Source organism: Lygodium microphyllum, chromosome 25 (genome assembly GCF_053477565.2).
Source record: "Lygodium microphyllum isolate KBCC chromosome 25, Lygodium_microphyllum_v1.1.10, whole genome shotgun sequence".
NCBI classification, from domain to species: domain Eukaryota; kingdom Viridiplantae; phylum Streptophyta; class Polypodiopsida; order Schizaeales; family Lygodiaceae; genus Lygodium; species Lygodium microphyllum.
This window is the reverse complement of record NC_141159.1, coordinates 90,480,122-90,506,227: the sequence shown is the minus strand read 5'-3', so window position 1 is coordinate 90,506,227 and position 26,106 is coordinate 90,480,122.

Sequence of the window (26,106 nt, the reverse complement as noted above, 5' to 3'; positions counted from 1 at the left end):
GGGCAAGAGCATGGCACACGACCAAGAGCTAGCGGAAGTCAAGATGGAGCTAGCACGATTGTAGGAGTTGGTAAAGAGACCCACTAGACCACATGTCCAATGTGTGCACTGTGGAGGCAACCACATCCCTGCCGAGTGCCAGGATCCAAGATCCAGGCCTTGTGCAAATTGTGGAAGTTTTGGCAACAACGCAATGCATTGTCGATTGCCAAGAAGGTTTCCCTACTCACACTAGTATAACTCACCATACTACGGGAATAGGCTGCCTAAATTCTTCGAAAGAGGAGCCTCATTGGCCCTTCTAGCACCTAATGATGCAAAACCAGTTGTTCCTAGATTAGAGATCAATCCCACGGGCATACCCAGACCACCTGTTGAGTGTTGAAATGACCTGTTTTTTGGCTGATTTTTGTTGTTTTTGAGAGCTGGATGGTTGATTTTATGAGCTGATTGATTGGTTTGGAAGTGTTTTGAGAGTGTTTTGGATAGGTTGGAATGGTTTTATTAAGCTCATGATGTTTATTAGTAGAGATGTGAAGTTATGATGATGTTCTGATATGTTCTGATTGGTCTTGATGATTGGTTCTGATGAGCTTCTGTTTTGTTCTGTTTTGTTTTGTTTTCTCTCTGTAAGGAGAGATGGAGTATTGATTGATAGGGTTTGAGATGATTTGAAATCTTATTGAATAGTTTTTGATGGTTTGGAATGGTTTTGATATGAGTTATGTGGTTTTGATGCTTTTTGTTGACCTTCTGTAACTCTCTGGTGAGCTTCTGATGAGCCTCTGTAGACCTTCTGTATGCTTCTGTATGTGTTCTGATGGATGAGAGTGTAGCTTGGGAAAGTTTTCTAGCCTTGGAAAGAGGTGAATACAAGTGCAAAAGAGCTAAAAGAAGTGAAAGAAGTAGCTGTTGAAGACTCAAGTAAAGACTGGAGTAAAGTGACAGTGGTGAGCTATGAAAGGACACTATAGTGGCTCTGGTGCCTCTTCATATCAAACACACCTCTTGGGAGGGGTATCCACGACCTAAGAAGGATTATTGTGGGTGATTATGAGAGATTGTAGTGAGGATATGATGTATTATTGATGGAGAGAGAGAGAGAGAGTCAGAGATAGCCAATTCTACTAAAACAGAGTGAATGTATATGAGAGATTGAGAGAGAAGACTATGAAGACATTGAAGATGAATACTATGTGATGTATTTCCATTCAAAGATGGTGTATTCCTTTGCTTTCTTTGTTCTATTGATGGATTTTGTGAAGATATTGAAGAATATGATTGATTCTATTAAATCCGTGGGAGATCTACATGATGCTGTATGAAGATTTGTTGTGCCTGGTGTTCTTTTCTTCATTGTGATCATATAAACCCTAATAAAAAATCTTGTTGATGTTACAAGATAGATTTTCTTGCAAGAGAATTCCCTTTTCCTTGGTGTTCCTCTTGGGGCTCTATGTTTTTGGTGCGCAGCCGGGGAAACTTGCAATCAACAAGCACCAGAAGAGGCTGAAAATGAAGGAAATGGCATTGCCAAGAAGAGAAGAATTCAATGGATGTTTGTAAAGTTCCTTCTTTCACTGAAGAGTTGGAATTTCTCATAATCAAAGCCACTTTCCACAAGAAGTTCATCCCACAATGGCGGAAACACATTACCAATTTCCTCTTCCTGTTGAAGCAGCAGAAACTTGCATCTTGGTGGCAAACTGTTTGGGAACAAACTGAAGAGCAGAAACAGAGAGAATGACCATCCATGGAAGATTTGGCATTCATTGAGAAGTTTCCAGACATCATCAAGTGGGAGATTGTGAAGAAGCTTCAGGAGTCTTGGTCTGTGGAGGTTCATAAAGACAAGAAGGAAAAGAGTTGGAATTTGTTCGCGGACGCTCAACAGCAAGATACGTGGGATGCTTGGTGTTCTGACAATCTTTTGTTTGTCCAATTGGCAACCCACTGGAAGTTGGTAGACAGAGTGTTCTTTACAACATACACTGTTGAAACCATCAGAAGCTGGTATTACTATAATAATGGCACCACCACAATGCTTAGACGTATGCATTTTGACACCTTCAGAACTGAATACCTTCCTCTGTGCAGTGGCATGAAAGCAAAATTCAGAGACGTTGAAAAGGAAGAAGTAGAAGAAATATTGGCAAGAGAGTTCTCCAGAGATTGAAGTCTTCTGTTATCCCTCTGTGGAGCACTAACAACATAGTGGAGCCAACCCCCTGATGAATGACGCAATAAAGAGGCAAGCGTTAGAACGAGTCCAGAGGTACGTGAGAAGAGAGAAACCAAGAATCAAAGCCGAGAACGAGCTCACAGTAGAAGCCGCCTTTGACGCCCTTGCGGAACTCTTTACAGAAGTCCCAATGGCACATCAAGCCCTTCCTCGTCCTGTTGGAGGTCCACTTCCAAGCCAGATCCGTCCTGGAAATATTGATGACAGGACAGGCCAACGAATGTAGTTCCATTGCCAGTTTTTAAGGGAGAGTACAATGAAGATCCTGATCTTCATGTAGCAGAGTTTATGGTAGCATGTGTGGTTAACAATGCGAGAACCCCTGAGCATTGGTTAGCAATATTCCCCGCCACTTTCAAGGGCGTGGCATTTCAGTGGTATGAGAGACAAGCAACAGGAACTTTTGGCAGGCGTGAAGGTTTTGAAGAGCGGATGCGAGAGGAATTTATGAACCTAAGTCAGTCCTCTAGAGAAAGAGTAGAAGCTTATGTCTCACGAATGGAATCCATCGTGAAGAGATGGACTAACCATAATCTAGATGATGGCATTCAGAAGGGGATGTTTCTCATAGGATTACAACCAAAAGTCCGTAAGTTTGTGGAGCTGTAAAGACCAGCCACACTGCAAGCTGCAACAGAAGGTGCAAGACTGTACGATGAAGTGGAAGCTAGATTGGCGATGAATCCAGGAAGAGGAGTCCTACCTCCTCTGATGCCAGGAATGATGTACCCACCAAATGCAATCCCAGGGACAGTCCCTTACCCCTACCAACAGATGCCCCCAGTATCACAGTACAATGCACCAAATCCACAGTGGCCACAATCAATGCCTCAAATGATGGTTCAACCACAACAACAATGGTCCCAATCAATTTCCCCAATGCCAAATCAATAGACAGTGGAACCCTACCAACTGGAGCCAACAGCCAACAGTTCAAACAGGAGCTCTGAATCAGAATCGGAACAAAGACCCCTCTGCACCAGCCCAACCTGTTTATGCAGTGATTATAGAGACTCCTCAAAACCCTACTGCCAGTATCTCAGGAGGAGAAAGGTTGAAGGATTATTTATCCAACTCAGTTGCAAATATCAAAAAGGAGTTGATGGATGTGATTACAGAGCAGCTACAGACGCTGAAAGTGAATACCGCCAGCATATCCAACGTTGCAGGAGCAGGAAGAGATGTGATGCGGTCAAATACTTGGTGGTAAGTGTCATCAACCAGGCCATTTAGCCATTGAATGTACACGAAAACCAACCATCCTTGGAGCTTTCTGTTCCTACTGTTTTCGAAAGAACCATACAGAGGATATTTGCTCTCTGAAGGAGATGCATGATAGGAGAAGGAAGGAAGAGGATGCAAGATTCAACTTGCTGGAATCCAAAATGACAACACAGGATATTGGACCCAAGCCTAGGGAGTTTGGTCCTAATTTCAATCCAAGGAGGTTTCCCTCACAAAGTTACAGAGGAAGACAGTCTGGCGGTGGTCAGAGATCAGAAGTGGAGTGTTACAGATGCGGAGAAAAGGAACACATTTCACCAAATTGTCCAAATCCCAGAAGGTCAGTGGATTACAAGCCCTTAAGCAATCGATGCAAAGGAGAAGGCCACAATGCAAAAGACGTCCAAACCCAGCCCCAGTGAAAAACAGTGCTACTGATAATCCGGCCAAGGCCCAAGAGCCTACCTCCAATTTAGTGGAATTGGAAGTTGCTGCCATCACGCATGCAAAGAAGAAGGAACCACCTATCGAGAAAGAAAATAATCCTCCTGCCAGAATAGTAAAGTTCAATCTTCCACAAGAAGAACAGAATAGAACAGAGCCTGACAGTGCCGTACAGAGCACTACAGTGCCACATAGAGTCACAGAGACAATTCCAGAGACAGGACCAGAGGTCCAGGAGATAGAAGAGGAGGAGGTGCCAGAAGTGGCAGAAGAAGTCCCCATGATGCCCCTATTGGAAGAAACAAGGAAAATGAAAATGGGTGTTGCCCCATTCCCTAACCGGTTAGAGAAGCCAGTGGAACCTATTAAGGAATACGATCTGGTCAGAGATCTAGATACCTTTAACCAAACCTCACATTTCGACAATTGTTGATGTTGTCTCCCAGTTGCCGCAAAAGGTTCAAAAGTATACTGACAAGAAGACGTGGCTTAAGGATTGCTCCCTCATCAGCAACAAAGTCCAACAAAGCTCCAAATCCTGTAAAAGAAGTGGACGCGGCTAACACCTTCCTAGATCCTGGTACCCCAGAGACTGGCGTGTGGATAGAAGGCTGCTTCATTGCAAATGCACTGATTGATGGTGGTTCATCAGTGAACATTATGACGGATGTGACAATGAAGGATCTAGTCCTACAAGGTGTGCAACCCACCCAATGGCTCATTAGACTGGCGGATCAGAGCAGAATCAAGCCTTTGGGCATTCTCCCATATGTGAAGACTACAGTGGTTGGAAAAGATTATTGGCTAACCTATCTGGTGGTGAAGCCAAACTGTTATGGTACATCCTACCCTCTGTTACTGGGCAGACCATGGCTTTTTGAAGCCAGAGCAAGGACGGATTGGTTCAAAGGAACCTTGACCTTGGGTAGAGGACCCAACAAATTGGTGCTGAAGCTATATGGTGCTCAAAAAGGGCATGGATCCACCTCCTTGGAATTATCTTATGACTCCCCTAATGAGGCTATAGATGGAACGTCAGCAGATGAAGATGCTGTCAAAGAGATCCTTCCCAAGAAAACAATGGCACGTTCCTTAACAGTGAATACTGTAAGCCAACTCCCTCAAGATGCAAAGCCATTATCAATGGGTGAATACTTCCTGCCTGAACCAGGAACAATTTCCGAAATCACCTCTGACAGTGAGATAAAAGCATGGATGTACTGCTCTCCCTGTTACATGGCCACAGCAAAGCCAGAGACAGAGGCAGAAGATGAAATAGAGAACCTGTTCTTCTCTTACAGAGCTCCTACAGAGACAGAGATAGAGACAGAGACAGAGACAGAGACAGAGCCAGAGACAGAGACAGAGACAGAAGAGGATTGAGATGATATTGAAGAAGAAGGTTATGAAAGCAAGATGGAAGATTCTATCCCACCTGAAGAGGATACATATGAAGAAGAAGTTACAGAAGCATCAGAAGCAGACGAGCTCATGCTGTGGGACAGAATGGCGATGATACCATTTGGTCTAGTAAATGGATCTTCTCATATGCAAAATCTTTATAAGAAATGGTTAAAGAAGAACAAGCCATCTTTCAGCAGTGGCTCTTGCCGTCCGCAACCATCCTTGCCAAAGAAAGATAATGATGATGCACCATGCCAACAAGCACCAGTCTCACGATTCCAACAGGCATCAAAGGGTCCCTGTTATGTGACGTTCCTGGATGTATCATCAGAAGATGAGTCTTCAAGCCAAGAGGTAACTAATCTTGAAACCAAACCTGAAACGGCTCTAATCCCATTTCAATATCTCAAGGAGTAACCTAAGTCTCCACCAAGAGAAGAAGTTGGTTCTAGTGGGACATCAGATGAGGACACCACTCCCTTGAAGGAGTCGGATCTGTATCCAGAAGCAGTCCGTGGGACCTTTATCCGTGAAGTAGAAGGTGAAAGGCAGTTAACTTTTGTGGATGCAGATGGCACTGAACGCCACTTGAAGGTGGGTAGCAGCCTACCAGAAGAGGAGTTGTCAACCTTGTACAACTTGTTGAAAGAGAATTTGGATGTGTTTGTGTGGTCCTACAAAGACCTAAAGGGGATTGATCCCACAATATGTCAGCATCATATTGACTTGGAGCCTGATGCCAAGCCAGTACGGCAACGACAGAGGCGAATGAATCCAAATTATTCCACATTGGTGAAAGCAGAGCTGCTGAAGCTTTTGGAAGCCGAGTTCATCTATCTAGTGGCAAATAGTGAATGGGTTTCACCCATTGTGGTGGTACCCAAGAAGAATGGCAAGCTTTGTATATGTGTTGACTTTCGCAAGTTGAATTCCAAGACGAAGAAGGATCACTTTCCTATCCCTTTCATAGACCAATTGTTGGACACAGTGGCAGGACATGAGCTTTATTTCCTTCTGAATGGATTCAGCGGATACAACCAAGTGCAGATAGCAGAAGAAGACCAATCCAAAACAACCTTCACCACAGAATGGGGGACCTGCGCTTATCGAGTGATGCCATTTGGGCTCTGCAATGCCCCTGCTACTTTCCAGCGAGTCATGATGGCCGCATTCCAAAATCATCTGCACGACTTTATTGAGGTATATTTGGATGACTTCTGTGTCTATAGTTTGATCCGAGAACACTGGGGACACCTGAAACAATGCTTTGATCGATGCCGGGAGTATGGGATTTTCCTCAACCCCGACAAATGATCTTTGGGGTCTCTTTTGGAGTTCTGTTGGGCCACATTTTCTCTGCACAAGGGATATCAACAAACCCTCCAAAGATTGAAAAGATCGTAGCTCTGACAGCACCCACCAACCTCAAATAGTTGAGGGGATTCCTAGGCCATGTGGGTTACTACAGAAGGTTCATAGCTCATTTCCAACAAAGGCAACCTCCTTGCACAAGCTTCTGAGGAAAGATGCAGAGTTTGTTTGGATGGAAGAATGTGACATAGCCTTCAACACTCTGAAGCAGTGTCTGATTGAGACACCCATTCTGCAGCCTCTTGATTGAACGAAGGAGTTTCATGTACACACTGATGCATCTATTGAAGGCTTATGCACAGTTCTCTGCCAGAAGGGCTCCTCGAAGCTGGATCAGCCGATCTATTACGCAAGCCAAAAAGTCACGGATAGAGAGCGGAACTACACAGTGACAGAGCTAGAATGCTTGGCAATGGTGTTTGCCCTAGAGAAATTCCACCACTATCTGATGTCTACCCACTTTAAATTTTATGTGGATCACGAGGCCCTATCCTTCCTGATGAACAAAGCAGATGTGAAAGGACGAATGATGAGATGGCTCCTTCTATTCCACGAGTTTGACTTTGAGGTAATTACCAAACTTGGTCATTCCCATGTTCTGGCTGATCATCTGTCGCGTATCCCACAAAGACAAGGAGCAGGATGATCCAGACCTCCCTGATGCTTCCCTATTCTTGGTAGAAACTGTAACCCCCTGGTATGCAGACATTTCCAATCTGCTGGCAACCCAGCAGTACCCTCCTGGTATTTCTAGTTAGGAAAGGAAGAAGCTTATGTCAGAATTAGCCCCCTACACCCTGCTAGGCAGCGCACTATACAAGAAAGGCAAAGATGAAGTGCTCAGACGATGTGTTGTAGGAGATGAGATTGGGATTGTTCTGAAGGCTTGCCATGACGAGCCATGTGGAGGCCACTTTGCAGGAGAAGCCACAGCCAGGAAGGCTCTGCTCGCAGGATACTGGTGGCCGACCATCCATAAGGATGCTTATGATTACTGTAAAAGATGTGATGCTTGTCAGAGAATGGGGAAACCCACCAAGACAAGTGCCATGCCACTGCAACATATTCTTCCTTTGAAGCCTTTTGAGAAGTGGGGCATCGACTTCTAGGCCCAATCGATCCTCCTACCAGAAGGAAGCAGAACAGATACATCCTCGTATGTACGGATTATGTCACAAAGTGGTGTGAAGCTAAAGCCCTAAAGCGGGACGATGGTAACAGCGTGGCCCTATTCATGTACGAGAATATCATCACCCATTTTGGCAGTTCCCTAGAGCTGGTAAGTGACAGAGGCACTCATTTCATTAGCAAAGTCATGGAAGAGTTGACAGAGTTGTATAAGATCCGCCATCGCAAGTCCACTCCTTATTACCCCAGAGCCAACGGCCAAGTCGAAGTCACCAATCGCATCCTCTGCTCGATCCTGACAAGAACAATTGCCGCACATCATCGTGACTGGGATGATCGACTTATAGAGGCCCTCTGGGCGTACAGAACCTCCCATAAAGCAGCAATAGGATAGAGACATCCTTTCAGCTGGTGTATGGTACAGAAGTTGTTTTCCCTGTTGAACTGGAATTGCCCTCTTTGCGAGTGGCTATCAAAGAGCGTTTGGGGGACGATGATTCATTGCAATGCCATCTCCTGCACCTAGAATGTTTGGACGAAACTCGCAGGATGGCTCTACAGTGCATGGAAGCCACGCAAGCTGACGCAAGGCTTACCATGACAGCTTCATCGAGCATAAGGAGTTCAAAGAAGGTGATTTGGTCCTAGCCTATGTTTCACGATTTGGCAAGTTTCCTGGCAAGCTTCAACAGCGGTGGATGGGCCCATATAAGGTACTTGCTGTCAACCCTAATGGCTCTGTCCAAGTGCAGACCGGGATGGGCCCATATAAGGTACTTGCTGTCAACCCTAATGGCTCTGTCCAAGTGCAGACCGTTGATGCCTCTGATGATCCCTTCCTGATCAATGGATATCACCTGAAGAAGTACTTTCCTCCTGGGGATCTTGACAATCACGGTCACCTGATCCTTTTCCTCGCTGGCGTGGCACTATCACTGTTATGATGATACTTCTGATAGCCGTTCTTTAGCCACTCTTGATGAGGTGGACGCAACCCTCTGTCCCCTCAGCCCCACCTTCCAGCCCTGATCTCTTATCTCAAGAGAAAAAAAGAAAAAAATATACATATCAGTCATGGGAGAAAATGACTTCGGTCCCTGTCATGCCGACATATTCTTTGAGAAAAGGTGGAGACACCCTCGGGAATAGGGGAAAACAAGAAAAAAAAAACGAGAAGAAAAAAAAAACAAGATAAGAAAAATGAAAAAAAAAACTGTTATGGGAGAAAATGAAGAAATTCCCTGTCATAGCAGGCCTCGTTCCAAGAAAATGTGTTTAACACCCTTGGGCGGGAAGCTGGCTGTGGAAAAGGTGGCAACACCCATCAGTCCAGAAAGTGGATTCATCAATTGATATCCCCAGGATCCAGTTCCGAAGCTGTCTCCCTTGGTACGCTGTGTCCTGGGTCTCTCTGCAGAGTGTCTAACTGTCCTCTAGCAGACTCCATGTTCCTATCTAACCCCACGTTTGATCTGATGGCTACCTCCCTGGGTACGCCTCTTCAACAAACTGACGACGCGATCTTCATCGACAAACAATCAAGTGACGCGAGCTTTCATCCTAACCAGATGGGGAAGTGAGTATGGGTTGCCCTCTGTAATTATCAATAGAGCGTGAGACAGAGGGTGGGCTGAGTGTAACTGGAGTTTCTTCAATCAATTCTCGAGAGGTGAGATTGAGGGACATTACGACACTTGGAGTCAGGTATGTTCCCATTTCCCTATGCACCCACGGGGTGGGTCTCTACTACCGTCAGCACAGGACACATCACCCTATTCTGTACACTGCACTGCAAGGCTCCCTTGCCTTCCTCCTTGCACTTATGCCAGACGGGTTTGACGCACTAATGCACCATCAACTGTGCACCTTGGCATACTCCCTTTGCACCACCCCCCTGTCGATTTCTAAACCGGGTATGAGATATGGGTTTCAATCATTATTCCTCTAGTGATATTAGTCATGGGGTGAGTGATTGCTCTTTCATTCCATATGAGTGATTGTGAGTTGAGTGTAATATCCCTCGACATCGACTCGATACGATTCCTTCAACCAGCTACCCCCCTGGGTGTTGCCGCGTGGTCCCTGCCACGAAGGATGTGTGCTGTACAGATGCCTTGGCACCTCTTGCAGTCGACAACGACAGCGGACGTGCCATCGACAATCAACCTTGATCCTCACTAATATGGGCCAAGTTTTTCTAACTCTACGCCTTCTGTTTCTCAGTGACGTTCATGTTTTAAGTGTGGGGACGTTAGCGGTTGGTTTGTTGTGTGGTATTAGGTCTCTGTTGCTTGGTTCACCCTATCCGTTAAGGTTTTAAGTGTGGGGACGCATCCCTACTCGTCTACATTGCATACCCCTTTGTATATGCCTCAACCTGCTCATGCCTCTATGCCATGACTTGCTTTTTCCCTGTTGGGGTCCCTTCCCACCCAACCGTCCATTTTTCACCCACCCTCGGGGCTGTTCCCTTGCAGTTTTCCTTCATTCCCTGATTTTGCTGTCCTACCATGTGCACATATCCTATGTTCATCGAAATCCACATCCAACCTTATAGCCCTATTCATCCCTTTGAATTGACCATTTTCCTTTTTACCCCCTGTTTCGGTGCCCGATTTTTGAGTTATTAATTTTTCAAGCATTTTGCGCACATTAGCCGGTTTTCCATGTGAACGCGCTTTGCTTGCTTTGGAACCGTGATCTGACGTCATAGCCCTGACAATCATTTTCTCCCTAACATTTTTTCTTTTTCCTCCATGTCATTTTGATGCACGGTTTGTCCAATATTAATTTTGCGGTTTCTCGAGACTTTTTCGTGCGTCTTTTTGACATTTTTCCATGTGAACCTGCCCTGTTTGCATCGGAATTCCAATTTGATTTGACAGCCATGTCCTCCACGCCTTCCCCCACCTTTTTCATTTTTCCTCCACCCTCTTTCACCTTTTGGATTTTTAATTATTAATTTTTCAATGTGTTTTCATGTGTATTTTTGGTGTTTTTCGCATGTAAACCCCTCCTACTTCGACCAGAACTGCATTTTGGCATACCCCTTTCCTGCGGATATTTTTCATTTTTATTGCATGTCATTCCGGCAAGCGGTTCGTCCAATATTAATTTCCGATTCCATTTTCAGGTCTGTTTTTTGGGTTTTTCCCATGTGAACGCATCTTATCTCAGTCGAAACTATGTTTTGACGTGATAGGATTGTCAGGCACATCTTTTTGCACATTTTTCCTTTTTCCTGCACCTTGTTCCGATGCACGGATCTTCATATATTAGTTTTCGTTTGCGTTTTCGGGGCCATTTTTTGTATTTTTTGCATGTGAACGCCCTGTCTTTCCCTCGGAACCCCCGCTGCACATTTTCCCTATGTTCCCCCTACCGTCCTGCCCACTTTTTACTTTTACGACATTTCATTTTGATGACCGGATTGGGAGATATTCATTTTTCTTTATTTTTTTGTGTTTTCACGCGACTCGTCCCACGCGTGAACGCACCCATTTTCGATTTCACACATCTCCACACGCCCCGGTCACGTTTGCGTGCCCCATACTGACATCCCGACGTTATTTCGATTCCACCACGACAAATTTTTTTTACCCCGCCCCGTGCACACGCGCGGGACGGGGGCGCGCCTTTCTTTTATGGTAGGCACCCCTTTCCCATGGGCACCCCCATGGGCAACCCCCCACACCCTTTCACCCCTCCCATGGGCGCACCCCGCCTATTCCCTCCCATGGGCACCCCATGATCCCCCTACCCCTACCCTTCCCCCATGGGCGCACCCCGCCCATTCTTTCCCATGGGCACCCCCATGGGCAACCCCCCACCCCCACCTTTCTCTTTCCCCGGCCCCTTCCCCCAACCACCTCTCTCCCTCTCCCTCGCCATGCATGCCTTCTTCCCCCCTCCATCTCCCTCTCCTTCACACTCCCCTCCTCCTCCTCTCCTTCCCCTCCTCCTCCTCTTCTCCTCCTCTCCTCCACGCCCTGCCTGCCATGCCCTCCCTCATGCCGCCATCTGCCCCCTCCCCCTTCGCCTCTGAAGTGCGCCCTGTGGCCCTGTCCGCCTCTGATGCCGCCTTGTGCGCCCGCCGCCCTGTTCGCCCTGTCCCGCCTCTGACGGCCCTGCGCCCCCGCCTGGTTGACGACGCGGTGCCTTCGCCTCGTGGCCCTGCCCCGCTATGGCCTCCTCCCTGCCTGCCGCCCTGTAGCCGTCGAGCGCTGCCCTATGGCCCCGTGGCCTCCTCCCTGCCTGCCGCCCTGTCTGCCATACTACGGTGCCCTGTCGCATCCCGCGCCCGTTGCCGGCTCCTTCCCACCATGTACCCCTGCATGTCCTCCACGTGCCCACCCCACCCAACCCCCCTGCAAGCCCCCCTTCCCCCCCCCCCCCCCCCCCCCCCCCCCCCAGGCCCAATCACACACACAACCTCCCTCTAAGCCCCCCCCACAGTCACATAACCCACACACCACCCCCTTGTAAGCCCCCATTCCCCCCACCCAAGCCCCAAACTAACACACCTTACCCCTTCATAAACCCACTGTCACACCCCACAGACCCGCAGAACCCCACGCAAGCCCACTGTCACACCCCGCAGACACCCGCAGAAACCACCGAACAACACCCAGCCGCACCCAACCAAACCACGCATGACCTACAGCTCTCTTTTTGCAGCCCCTCTTCTCCGCCCTTTGACACATGCACGCGTGGCTGTTCATGAGAGTTTGGTTGTTCGTGTTCGTGTGCGAGAGTCCGCTAGCGTCTGTTCACACGCGGGGACGCGCGTTAGCTGGTCCGTGAGGTGGTCTGTAGCCGGCTGTTCACACGCAGCTGACACACACACAGTCTATTCTTGGGTATATTCCCGGATTTTTAATTCCAAAACCCGAAAACCTTCAAAATACATTGCAAAATTACAAAAAAAAATCATTAAAAATCACTTAAAATTCAAAAAAAAAAATACAGAAAAATCTTGAAATTTTTCCAATCTTTCTGCAGTAAATTGCCATATTTTTCTAAACTGAAAATTTTAGATTTCAGGAAAAAAATTTCAGAACATTTTAAAATTAAAAAATATTTTTAAAAATACCCACAAAATGAAAAAAATTCATTAAAAATGGTAAAAATTCCAATTTAATTGCATAAAAATTCCTAAAAAATTTATTAACTTTTTTGCTTATTTTTGGAAGATTTTCTAAGCTGAAAATGATGTGTCATTTTATTTTATTATTATTTTATGGTAAAAATACTTCATTACAAATACCTAAATTCATACAAAAACCTCTTTAATTCAAAACACAAATTGAACATTCTAGAAAAATCCAGATACCTTGGTTCTTTTTGAATTGCTGACCTCCATTTGGGATTGAGAAGTGCGCATTCATTGCATATACATATACCCACTTCCATGTATTTTTTCCTTTTATATTTTTTATTTTTTCTCGCTACCCCAAAATTCACGTTTAATTTTTAACATGAACCCTAAACACCACCATGGATGCGCGCTCGCGACAAACACACCATTTTTTTAATAAAAATAAACCAATCGTTCACTTAGCACGCGTTAAGTGCACTTAAGAGGCACTTTAATATTTTAATTAAAATGAACCAACTGTCACAAGAGCATGCGCTGGCAAAAAAAACGCTCCACATCACCTTAATTTTTAATAAATGAATTTGCATTTAGAGACCCAGTCTGGGTATCGAAGTCCGGGATTCGGATTAAAGCATCGCTCCAGCCTAATAATTGGTAATTAAAATTTTAAGAAGAAACCACCGTTTTCTTGATAAGGTTTATCACTTAATTAAAAATTCACCCATTTTTTAATAATTTACTAAAATGAACCTTTCATTAAAATTAATTCCCGCTCACTACACTTATTTCCCCTTTTTAATGAATTCGTTTCGTGGGATGGGTACGCGAAGTCTTTGGAGTTGTCTCCATGGTCAAACTTGATTATCAAAGTTGTGGTCTTGATATGTGTGGGTTGTTGTTATATTTTGGTTCAGTTTCTTTGTTACGATTAAGGGTACGGTGTGTAGTTTTTTTTTTTCTTTATTGTCTGATACAGGGATTTGGGTGTTTGCATGTTGCATAGCATGAAGCTTTCGATCGCATATGTGTAGAGGTCATGTCGAATTTTTTCTAGGCTGTGGTTTGCTTGGGGATAGTTGGTCGAGTCACGTTTTACCATATTGGTTGATATCTTATCCTTGGTTTTTGTCTGTTGCTTTGCAGGCATTCTCTTTGTTTGTCTGTGTTTGTGGTGTGTGTGTGTGTAACCATCTGAATGGCGCCCCCTCGTACTCCTCCCCCGATTCAGTATGTTCCTTTGGTTGTCCATGATTATTCTTTGTTACTGGATTCGGACGTTGTCGCTAAAGCGGGCTTGTTCAAGTTCGTGAGCCTGTCTTTCCCACTGGTTCCAGATGATCCTACCATTTGTGACGAGTTTTTAACCTCTTACAGTAAGAGGTCTGGTCCAGTCCGTGGCACTTCTGTTCTTTTGACATCTAGGTAAGGCTCTTGGTCTACCATATCGTGGGGAATCTGTCCTTGTTGCCAGACAGTTGTTTACCAATGATGATATTTTGAAGCTGTTGCAGAAGCAGACTCAAGATGTTCTTGATCCAAAGAAGGTCATTACCATGTCAGGAGTGGGTGTTTCCATGATTTCCAATCCCTTATGGAAACAGATTTGCCAATTCCTTCAAGACAGGTTCATGCCTGCAAAATCCCCATCTCATTATCTTTCCAAGGAGTTGTTTACAGCTTCACGAATGATTTTGAAAGGCATAACCATTGATTGGAGTACCTACCTCCTCTCCAAGATGGATCACCATTTTACTCGAGGAAATGTGACTAATGCTACATTTGGGTCCTTCCTCTATGTCTTCTTGCTACATACTACCCCTGCAAAAGAAGTTCCTTTACCTCCAGTTGATCCTCTAGAAGTTCCTCCTCTGCCTCATAATGAAGAAGATGAAGTGATAATTGAGGATGATGATTCTCCTCCTCCCCTGGTCATTCAGAGAAAACGCCTCAAGAGGGTGGCTGATTCAATGCATGTTCCTCCAATTCCAGTGAATTCCTGCCCAGTCTTGCAGCAGCTTGCCTGCATTCCTTCAGATGCCAAATCTTTTCAGAGCCCATAGAGATGGGATGCTCGACCTTACTATTCCTTCTGTTCACCGCCTGGTAACAGGAGATGCTATTCCGTTCATGTGCAAGGATATCTAGAGTTCTATTGAACTTTCGATGACTGCCTGTATCCAGCAATTATATTCTTCATTTTATGATGAAGTTCAGCAGTCTAAGGAGGAACTGAATAAGACCACTACTGAGTTAGCCTCTGCTCAGGAGAAATTCTCTGACCTTTGTACACAAATGGAGTAGCAAACTAAGCTAGTAGATACTCAGAAAGCTAAAATTGCAGAAGCTAGGTCTCAAGTGGTTGCTGTAACAGAGGAGAGGGATAAGTTACAGAAGGAGAGTCAAGAGATGAAGGAGGTGATAGCTGCCTAAGCAGAGAAGTTTAAATCCACCATAGCTATTTTAGACCAGAGCAATGCTCAAATCCAGCAACTCAAAGATCAGTTGGCTCAATCTCGGTCTAATACACAGAGTCCTGTGCAGCCAATTTCTCTTTTATCCCCTGCAGACTTGGCAGCTCTTCAAAGACAGGCTACCTTATGTCCCTTATTTCAAGCCAAGGTGGAAAGATTGCAATCTTGCATGGATTTTTTATGGTCTTCTTTTGAGCAATATCAAGAATATGTTCCACCAGATCATTCCTTTTTTGTCCATTATCAACAACAAAAGTTGACCTTCTACATCAAGCTTTCCACGATGGATTTACCTATTCCAGAGGATGGATGGAGTGGGGCCTAGTCATCTGATTTGCTGATAGAAGTAGTGAGGATGGTTTTTTAAGACTCTGTCACTCCAGATATGATGCTTCTGTCCTATATGTATTTGAGGGGTGATTTACTGATTCCAGATGATGAAGATCTGGCTTGGTATGTTGGAGATGTGGTATTGCAAGCTTCTTTGTATGTCCGACATTTGGAGTTGAGGATTGATGAGATGTTCCAGGGATATTTTTCCAAGGTGGCTGAGTGTCCTGAGTTTTCATGGCACCCTTTTCAAAATCCTCCCAAGATATTTGTAGATGAATCCTTGTCTATGGATCGTTTTCGAAATCACCAATCTTTCAAGAGGGATCATCTTCATTGATACCTTTGCCATGTATGGTGGATGATTTTTAATGATAAAACTCTCTTTTTGGAGGAGTCATTCAGATGGTTGTGTTGTGTGTAGTGTTTGTGTTGTGGGTTAATTGATGTGATAAGATCGTGGTGGTTGCCTATTCGATTGGCTTTCGTGCGAGCTACATTTTTGGAGAATTGTGGTGATGGTGTTGTTGGTTGGATAGTTGAAGCTGATGCACAAGAAGAAGAAACCTCTTATATCCTTTACAATTTTGTTGTGATTTCTAGTTTGATAAGAAGTGTTAATGTATAAAGGGTTTTCCTTTCGTTGTATTTTTTATATCAGATACAGGTTATAAGTTGGGGTCGTGGTTCGATTGACTGTTTTTGAGGATTTATTGAAGATCAAAGTTGAGCTTTTGAATGAACTTGTATTCCCTTTTTTCTGGGTTGCGAGGACGCTTCCTTATTAAGTGTGGGGATATGTTGAGTGTTGAAATGACCTGTTTTTTGGCTGATTTTTGTTGTTTTTGAGAGCTGAATGGTTGATTTTATGAGATGATTGATTAGTTTGGAAGTGTTTTGAGAGTGTTTTGGATAGGTTGGAATGGTTTTATTAAGCTCATGATGTTTATTAGTAGAGATGTGAAGTTCTGATGATGTTCTAATATGTTCTAATTGGTCCTGATTGGTTCTGATGAGCTTCTGTTTTGTTCTGTTTTCTCTCTGTAAGGAGAGATGGAGTATTGATTGATAGGGTTTGAGATTGTTTGAAAGATTATTGAATAGTTTTTTATGGTTTGGAATGGTTTTGGTATGAGTTATGTGGTTTTGATGCTTTTTGTTGACCTTCTGTAACTCTCTGGTGAGCTTCTGATGAGCCTCTGTAGACCTTCTGTATGCTTCTGTATGTGTTTTGATGGATGAGAGTGTAGCTTGGGAAAGTTTTCTAGCCTTGGAAAGAGGTGAATACAAGTGCAAAAGAGCTAAAAGAAGTGAAAGAAGTAGCTGCTGAAGACTCAAGTAAAGACTGGAGTAAAGTGACAGTGGTGAGCTATGAAAGGACACTATAGTGGCTTTGGTGCCTCTTCATATCAGACACACCTCTTGGGAGGGGTATCCACGACCTAAGAAGGATTATTGTGGGTGATTATGAGAGATTGTATTGAGGATATGATGTCTTATTGATGGAGAGAGAGAGAGAGTCAGAGATAGCCAATTCTACTAAAACAGAGTGATTGTATATGAGAGATTGAGAGAGAAGACTATGAAGACATTGAAGATGAATACTATGTGATGTATTTCCATTCAAAGATGGTGTATTCCTTTGCTTTCTTTGTTCTATTGATGGATTTTGTGAAGATATTGAAGAATACGTTTGATTCTATTTAATCCGTGGGAGATCTACATGATGCTGCATGAAGATTTGTTGTGCCTGGTGTTCTTTTCTTCATTGTGATCATATAAACCCTAATAAAAAAGCTTGTTGATGTTACAATATAGATTTTCTTGCAAGAGAATTCCCTTTTCCTTGGTGTTCCTCTTGGGGATCCACCACCTGGACCCTTCGTGACACATCCATCGAGTGACGCTCCCATCCACTACATGGAAGAGCCCAATGACAAGGAGTCATATGTGAACCCTTACATCTCGTATGATGAAAAGGGCAATCCGGTCCTCATGGACTATCGACCAGTGCCGGTGATGGCATTAGGAAGGGAAAGAGGCAGAGGTTTTTCAAGGCCCACCCAAGACCTAGTCACATGCTGGATTTGTGGTCATCCTGGTCACATATCGACACGATGCCCAAAAAAAGAGCAGGCCAATAGGGAGAGAACTGATCTCAGGTGTGCCGAGTGCGGCATCACCCATCTCTTCAAGGAATGTCCTAGACAAAATCCATCCTCGAGCTCAAGCAATGTACCATCAATACCTTTGGGGTTGTTTGGCATTGAGACATTCGACAATGAGGATACACCCATCCCGCTGCATGTCATGACACATGCATAGACGCGGCAGGCCGGCATATCACTGCCTGGGCCTAGCATCCTAGACGTTGCCTCAATAGGGAAGAAGATTCGTAGGCGGAGAAATAAGAAAATCGATGCTAAGATCACTCTCAAAACTGACGAAGAGACGACACTAGTGAGTGTGGCAAGAAGGTAATTGATGCTGAAGATGAAACCACTGTTCCAAAAACAGATGAGAAAGGGAGTGCTAAGGTAGGGGAGTACCCCTACCCGAAGCGCCAATTAGAAGCAATTGAAAAGGTCAAGGAGTGGGTAAAGGAAGCCAAGTGAAGGATGATGAGGCCATCATAGAAGACGGAACTAAGGACTTCTCTAGTGTGAGCACTCCAGTCTCACCCTCTCGACCAAGGTCAAGAGATGTGCCTATGCCACGGGAAGCACCACCCAGGAGAAGCTTAGGAGCCACAAGAGGCCAGCAAAAAACCCAAGGCCAATGGCCTAGAGGTGTGGGAATGGAGGAGAGACAAATGATGAGTAACCTCCTTACGACATTAGTAACCAGCCCAATAACTCTAAGCCTAGGAGACCTACTTAGGCAGCATCCGACGCTTTGGCAAGAATTGAAGCACTAGGTGAAGGAACCAACTAAGCACTGTTGACCTGTATGAGCACAATGCAGTCACACAAATACCAAGCTTGATGTTGCACTCAGTGCCCAAATCTCTGAATGTAAATGCTTTTTGGGAGGGCAACGAGATGCACGATGTGCTACCTATCCTAGCCCTAGGAGACATGACACAAAAAGGAATCGTAGATACGGGCGCAGGGGCTAGTGTCTTGAGCCACACAATCTTGCAGGCCTGGGGAAACCCTCTCGTCAAGACTACTAGGTTCAATGTCACACTAGCAAATGGAATGAAGGTAAGGCCATTCGAAGTTTTAAAAGAGTTGGCCAATGAAGATTGCAGGTGTCTAGTTCTATGTACACTTCATTGTTATGAAGGGAGTGGACTACGACATCCTGCTAGGCCGACCCTAGATGAGGAATGCACGAGTCATCATCGAGGACTGAGGCAACGATCTAATCCTCTCAGGGAATCGGAAGGAAGCAGTAAGGATGTAGATGGATACCTGGAAGACAACACCTATTGATCTAGATGTCATCTCAACCACATTGAGGGGTGACACGCAACCAACCACATCATATGGGCCTCTAACCAAGTATATCCCCTGCCCTGAGGATGAGCAAGATTGGATGCAATGATGAGGAGGAGTATAAGCAAGTCACACAATCCATGTGCATGCTAGATGAGGAACACTGAGTACCACTCTGCATGATGGCAAGGAGTGCATGTGGTCGACTCAAACCTGTCACGTTCCATGTCCCAAATAATAAGCTAGAACTCCAAGAAACCCTAGAGTATTTGACAGGCAGATTGGAGGGTAATCCTTCCGCTAATCTCTTGCCCCTCAAAGACCTCCTGGGTGAGCACAAGTGGACCAAAGTTCACGACCTAAACTTGCTATACAATTGGGCTCTAGTCACCAACGAGAAAGAGGCTAGAAAGGACAACCCAGGAGACGACGTGCAATCAGGGAGTGATGGTTCTGACAATGAATATGAGGATTTTTCCTCCATTAGTGAGGAGAGAGAGGAGGAAATGGATACCGTGGAGTACGATACTGATGGAAGGGTGATAGAACAGATAAGAGCAGACTCCAGGCCCCGAGAAAGGAATGCATATGAGATCAAGAGAGGAGTTAAGAGATCGGATTGCAATCGCTCTTGGTTGGAACGCATAGGGGCAGTGGACTATGAGCACGCTGGAATTGACCAACCACTAGTGGTACCTGTGTTTAGGACAGATGCACCTACTGAACTACGACCACCCGAGGAGACTCCTTCCTCCAGTGAGGGCTATGAGTTCAGCTCGGAGTCTGAAGTTAGTACGGAGAGCGACCCTGAAATACCCATGCCATCCAAAACCAAATGCACCAAGGGGGACTTGCCGTTCCACCTAAGGTGCAATCGACTAAAGGAGGAAAGAAACAAATAAACAAAAGAGTTAGACGCATAATGATAAAAGAAATTGCAGGAACCCAAGCGCTTCACTAAGTTCAAGAAGGGTGACAGAGTGGTGGTCCTTCTAGGAGCAAAGAGGTAGGGCCAGACCAGCAAGCTTGTAGAAGGACCCGCCAAGGTAAAGGAAGTCAACCTGGAAGGGGAAGGTGAGAAGCCTCGACTTGTATTCATAGCAGACGACCTGACCAAGGATGAGGAGGCTAGCCTTGTTGCTCTCCTACGAGAGTACGTGGACGTGTTTGCTTGGTCTCTAGATTAACTTAAGGGAGTCGACTCTAGGGTTGTGACCCACAACATCCCTATGGTCCCTAACGTTGTCCCTGTAAAACAACGCCCTTACCCCATGAATCCAAAGCATGCCCATGCAGTAAAAGAGGAGATTGATAAACTCATGAGAGCAGGATTCATCTACGAAATAGAGCACATGGGGACTGGGTATCACCAATAGTGATCGTTATGAAGAAAAACGAAAAGATTTGAGTGTGCATCAACTACAAGAAAATCAATGCCGCTACGAAGAGAGATAACTACCCATGTCCATACACCGAGCACATGCTTATGAGGGTGGCAGATAAAGAAGCCTACAGTTTCTTGGACGGCTTCTTGGGGGCTACAATCAAGTGCAAGTACACCGTGCAAGTACACCCCGATGACAGGCACAAGATTGCCTTCGCTATAGAGTGGGGGATATTCGCCTACATCATTATGCCCTTTGGGCTAATGAATGCACCCACAACCTTCCAATGCCTGATGTGCACGATCTTCAAATACGTGCTCAGACGTGAGCTAGAGGTGTTTGTGGACGATCTATGCGTACACTCTAGCTGGGTGGAACACTTAGAGAAACTACGGGCAGTCTTTGAGTGGTGTGGACTTTATAATCTCTTGTTGAACCCCCTGAAGTGCCAATTTTGGGTGAAACATGGATGCATCCTAGGGCACGTGGTGTCCAAGAACGGCATCGCCACCACTGATTTCTCGAATATCAGGGCTATTGTCGACTTGCCACCACCCAACAATTATAAGGGTGTTCAGTGCTTCTTAGGTCACATAAGGTACTATCAGTGCTTTGTACTAAATTATGCACTAATCGCAAGACCATTGTACAAGCTACTAATTGTATTCGAGTGGACCAAAGAATGCCAACATGCATACGAAGAATTGAAAAAGGTTATTATCATCGCACCCATCTTACGAGCTCCAGATTGGACCAAAACATTCCATGTGCATATATATGCATCTAAGTCTGCCATTGGGCTGTTCTGTGCCAACCTAGCAAACACAACCCCCAATGAGCTTTGCTAGCACAGGCAGCTCACTGACACAGAGATGAACTATTCCACTACGGAAAGGAAGGGGCTGGCCATGGTGTTTTCCATTAAGAAATTTAGACATTATCTTTTGGTCACACCCTTTACCTTTCTTGTTGACCATCAAGCATTGCTCTATCTAGTGAACAAGCCTTGCGCTACAGGACACATTGCACGATGGTTATTACTTCTTCTAGAGTTTGACTTCTCTGTGGTTGTACGCAGAGGGAAACATCATTACACGGCAGATCACATGTTCCGTATACCCACAGGTGAAGCCGCTGGACAAGGCATAATGAACAACCTTCCAGATGCGCATCTCTCTGGTATGTCTAGTGACAAGAAATTATTCAAGGCTGATTTAACGCCATACTAGGTTGATGATATCATCCACGTGCTCGAACACGGTCTACCCGAGAGACCTATCGAGAAGGCCAAGCTTGGAAGGCTTATTGTGAAGATTCAACCCTATTTTCAGAGCTGATTGTCAGCCAACTCTATAGGTTAGGGCAAGACGGGTTGCTATGCAGGTGTGTGTGCGAACATGAGATGCATGACATGTTGAGAGAGGCACATGCCAGAATCACTGGGGGGCATTTCAGTGGAGACACGACAGTCCGCAAGGTGCTGCAATCTCAATTGTGGTGGCCCACGCTATTCCGTGACACAACTAGATTTGTCAAGCAGCACTGTGATGAGTGTCAAAGGACCAAGGTCCCCGCATGAAAGGACAAAATGGAATTGACCCCTGTAATAGCACAATAAGCTTTCGAGAAATGGGGCATTAACTTCATCAGACCCATTAGTCCTACGGCCCAATATTCACAGGCTCGATATATCATCGTAGCAACTGATTATTTGACGAAATGGGCTGAAGAAAGAGCCACAAGGAAGAACAATGCAAGGACCACATCGAAGTTCTTATGGGAGTAGGTCATCTCGAGATTTGGTTGCCCTATTGAGATAGTGACCGACCAGGGCACCCACTTCATCAATGAGGTGATTGCCCACCTGCTCTCAACCTTCTTGATCATCCATAGGAATTCTTCACCATACTATCCCCAAGCCAATGGCCAAGCAAAATCAACGAATAAGATCCTAGTCAACGTGCGCACAAAGGTGTTTTCCACTTCTCGGAGTGACTGGGATAACAAGCTCATGGCAGCTTTATGGGCCTATCAAACAGCATATAAAACGGCTGTGGGACAAACGCCCTTCAGCCTGACATACGGAACCGAGGCTATCCTGCCTTTAGAATTTGTTATCCCTAGCTTGAGGATAGCGGGGGAGGAGAATTGGGAAGGGAAAGAGGCTTGGACTAACCATCTTATCGAGTTGGAATGCCTCATTGAAACTAGACTCATTGCCACCCACGCTCTAATTTGTGAAAAGGCACAAAGAAAGATGTGGTTTGACAAGCATGTCAAACAACGTGAGTTTGACCAGGGCGACCTTGTGTTGTTGTACTCTATGAAGGGCCATAAGCAAAAAATGAAGTTCTGAGGGTTAGGACCTTTTAGAGTGTGGGCCATCAGTAGGACGAGAAATGTCAAACTTGAAACACTGGAAGGTGAGGGCATAGGCTTTTTCAATGGCAGTCGTATGAAGAAGTACTACCCTCCCACACATCCTTTACATGAGGCCCCTATCAATGTCTGTGTCGCAACCATCACCGAAATAGAGGATGATGAGGAAGCTGTTGCTCCAGCTTATTTACGAATCATGGCCACAGCCCAAAAGACACATTCTTTTGATGCTTTGATCAATGAGGGAGCTGATGTCAATATCCTAACCCATGCTCATTGGACCCTCATTGGTCATCCCCAATTGTAGCCAATTAACGCTAAACTTAGCCCATTTGGGGGAAAATCCTATGCACTCCTTGGGAAGTGCAAAGTCGTCTCTATTGAGTCTGAAAGTTTTCCAATCATCTTCTATGTGTTGCCCAACATGAAGGAGGCAGGCAAGGCATTGCTGTTAGGGTGCACATTCAAAAAACAAACCCATCGTTACGTTGATTATGACCTGCAGCATATCCACCTTGCCATAGGAAATGTGCATGTCGTGACAACTTTTAGCAAGGCCAGTGCGGGTCCCTTCAAGACCGCCACTCCACCAATAGAGAAGACCATGCCTAAGGCTAAGGAGGGGGGTCGTGATGTGTCACACCCCACTCAGCTCACAAAACACCACCACACCAAACCCACTCCTAAGGTTAAGCAACCTACATTTCAATGGGTATCTAAACATCAAGGCAAGCCTTCCCACAATAAGCAAGCGCGACCCCGCAAACCTAGGAACTCTCATGCAAAGCCTAGAAAGCAGCCTAGATGCCAAAGCTGTAAACGCACCCTTGAGCCGCGATGGGTCCCCATAACCCTATTACGCACTCAAGGATACTATGAGGGCAACAACTGGATTTGGGTGCCCAAGACATTAGTCCTTAAGAGCAAACCCCTTACACAACTTGCAGCCACACCTGCTTCAAGCAACATGTTCACTAAACAACCAGCCATAACCTAAGACCCAAGCTGTCAAATCTATGACAACCACAAAAGCCGAAGCCCCAAAACCTAAGCCCATCTATCGGCCAAATCCACAACGCTGGCTCTAAACCAGTCCCACTGCTGATGCCCGAGCAAAGTCTCTAGAGATTCGACCAATCAGTCCCGTGCAGCCTGAACCCACTATGTCTCTCAAGATCTCACAAACCCATCAACTTATGCAGCAGCTAGATATCCCACAATCATCTAATGTGATTGACTCTTGCATGCTCAAAGCAGCTCACGATGAAGGTTGCACATCTTCCAAGCTGCATGACACACAACTAACCTTCCAAGCGGATGCTCATCCCAAGGAGCAATCTAGTGGAACATCATCGCTAATGCATCCATCTAGTTCTGTTCCACCACAGCCACCAGTAAGTCTTAGGCCTTCACATGAGCGACGCTCATTTCTTGCTATGGCCAAAGACCTTGCTACCAATTCAGGTGATGACTTGGTTCCTTGCATTAAAATGTTGGATAGCATATTCATGACCTTCACCCTAAGTTATGAGCGGCTAGACCTTGGCCTTCTTGATGAGCCACTTGCTTTTGAAGTCTGTGCTTTACCATGCACCTAGGAAGAGTATGAGATCATGACCATCAAATTCCCCAAGGTTGCAGCTGAGTTTATTGCTAGCAGTGAAGTTTCAAAGGAGCAAGCAATCATCGACAGGATCCTAACCTCATACCGAAAGCATGCCGGCTCTGCACCAATCCAAGAGCTTGAAAATCTCGTGAGTCTTGCAAACTCTACCTCTTCATTCTTACAGCAATGGTATGTCTTATGCCTCCAATGGGAGCAGAAAGGTTGCCAAATTATGACAAATGTCAAGCAGCGACGCACAATCAAGGCTGTGGAATATGACCCCAAGTACGTAGCTCCTACTTCTTTTAGGGTTATGGCCATCCTGCGTAATAAACTATTTGACAACCATTTATTGGCCCATCCTTACATCGACCAAGTCCTTACAAAAGAAGAGCTACATGTTGCTAGCAGCCTCTAGTATGACGATGTGCTACATGATGTCATAACGTATATCATGCAAGCATCCATTACAACGCATGAACTTGACCGTCATGCCCAATTGGAATACAACCCAAATTTCTACCAATGGCTGTTGTCAAATTAAACACACCACGCTATGCTTTAACACCCTTTTATCATCCTATTCAATCCTAGGAAGGATTTTCATCTTTCCACGAGAGGGAGGGGATAAGGTGATCAAGAAAACATAACACAAAGGAAAAACATAATGAAGAGTTGAACTACGCATAAAAACTTAAGAGCAAAGCGCACTTGGAAAATTCATGTATTTTCTTTCAGCTTGTTATTTCTCAAATTTCACGTTCTCGTGGAGCTTTGCTAATTGTTCAATTCTTTCATAATGCCATAATTTAGTCTTGCCTACCCCATCAATACTAATTATGGGTATTGTTGCATGGCAGGTACCCACAATGGCAGGACAGGAAAAAGGCGCTAAGCTTCCATTCACGGAAGAAGAACAAGCCAAGTACAGGATAGGTGTGGAGACACGAGGATTTAATCAATTCACCTTCAAGCACACTCTAAACCTAGACGAAGCCATCCTAGAGGAGCCATCAATAAAGGAGCTGGTGGACAAGTGTACTCTCCAAAAGTATGTGGAGAAAGTGGGACAAGTAGTGGGTTACAGTGCTTGCGCAGAGTTCCTTAGGAGTTTTGATGCTCGTAGGAACTATGGCACAGTGACAGTAACAAGAGGAGATGTTGGCTACTAGGTGGAGGTACCGCTTAACACTAAAGAGGTGGAGAAGGTCCTTGGCTTGGCCCCCAAGGCTGTAAAACATCATAGAAGAGACATATATGCCATGTTGAGGATGAACAGGAGTGAGGTGCACATAGCGGATGGAGTAAGTTTGGCAGACATCCCAAACCCGAAAGTGAAGATGCAAGCAAAGATGTTCCACGCCCTCTTCTCAAAACAAAGATACAATGCTTTGATGAACAAGATCAGTGTCCCGGTGTTGGAAAGCATAGCGGCAAGGTCCCCTGAGGAAGTGGATTGGAACGGGTTCATCATAAAGACCATCGAGACAGTAGCAAAGGCCCTTGCTACGAGTACAGCAGCAACTGGAGGAGAGTCCCCAGTCTCTACAGTGAGATCAACCCGCAAGAAGTCCACTGCCAAGG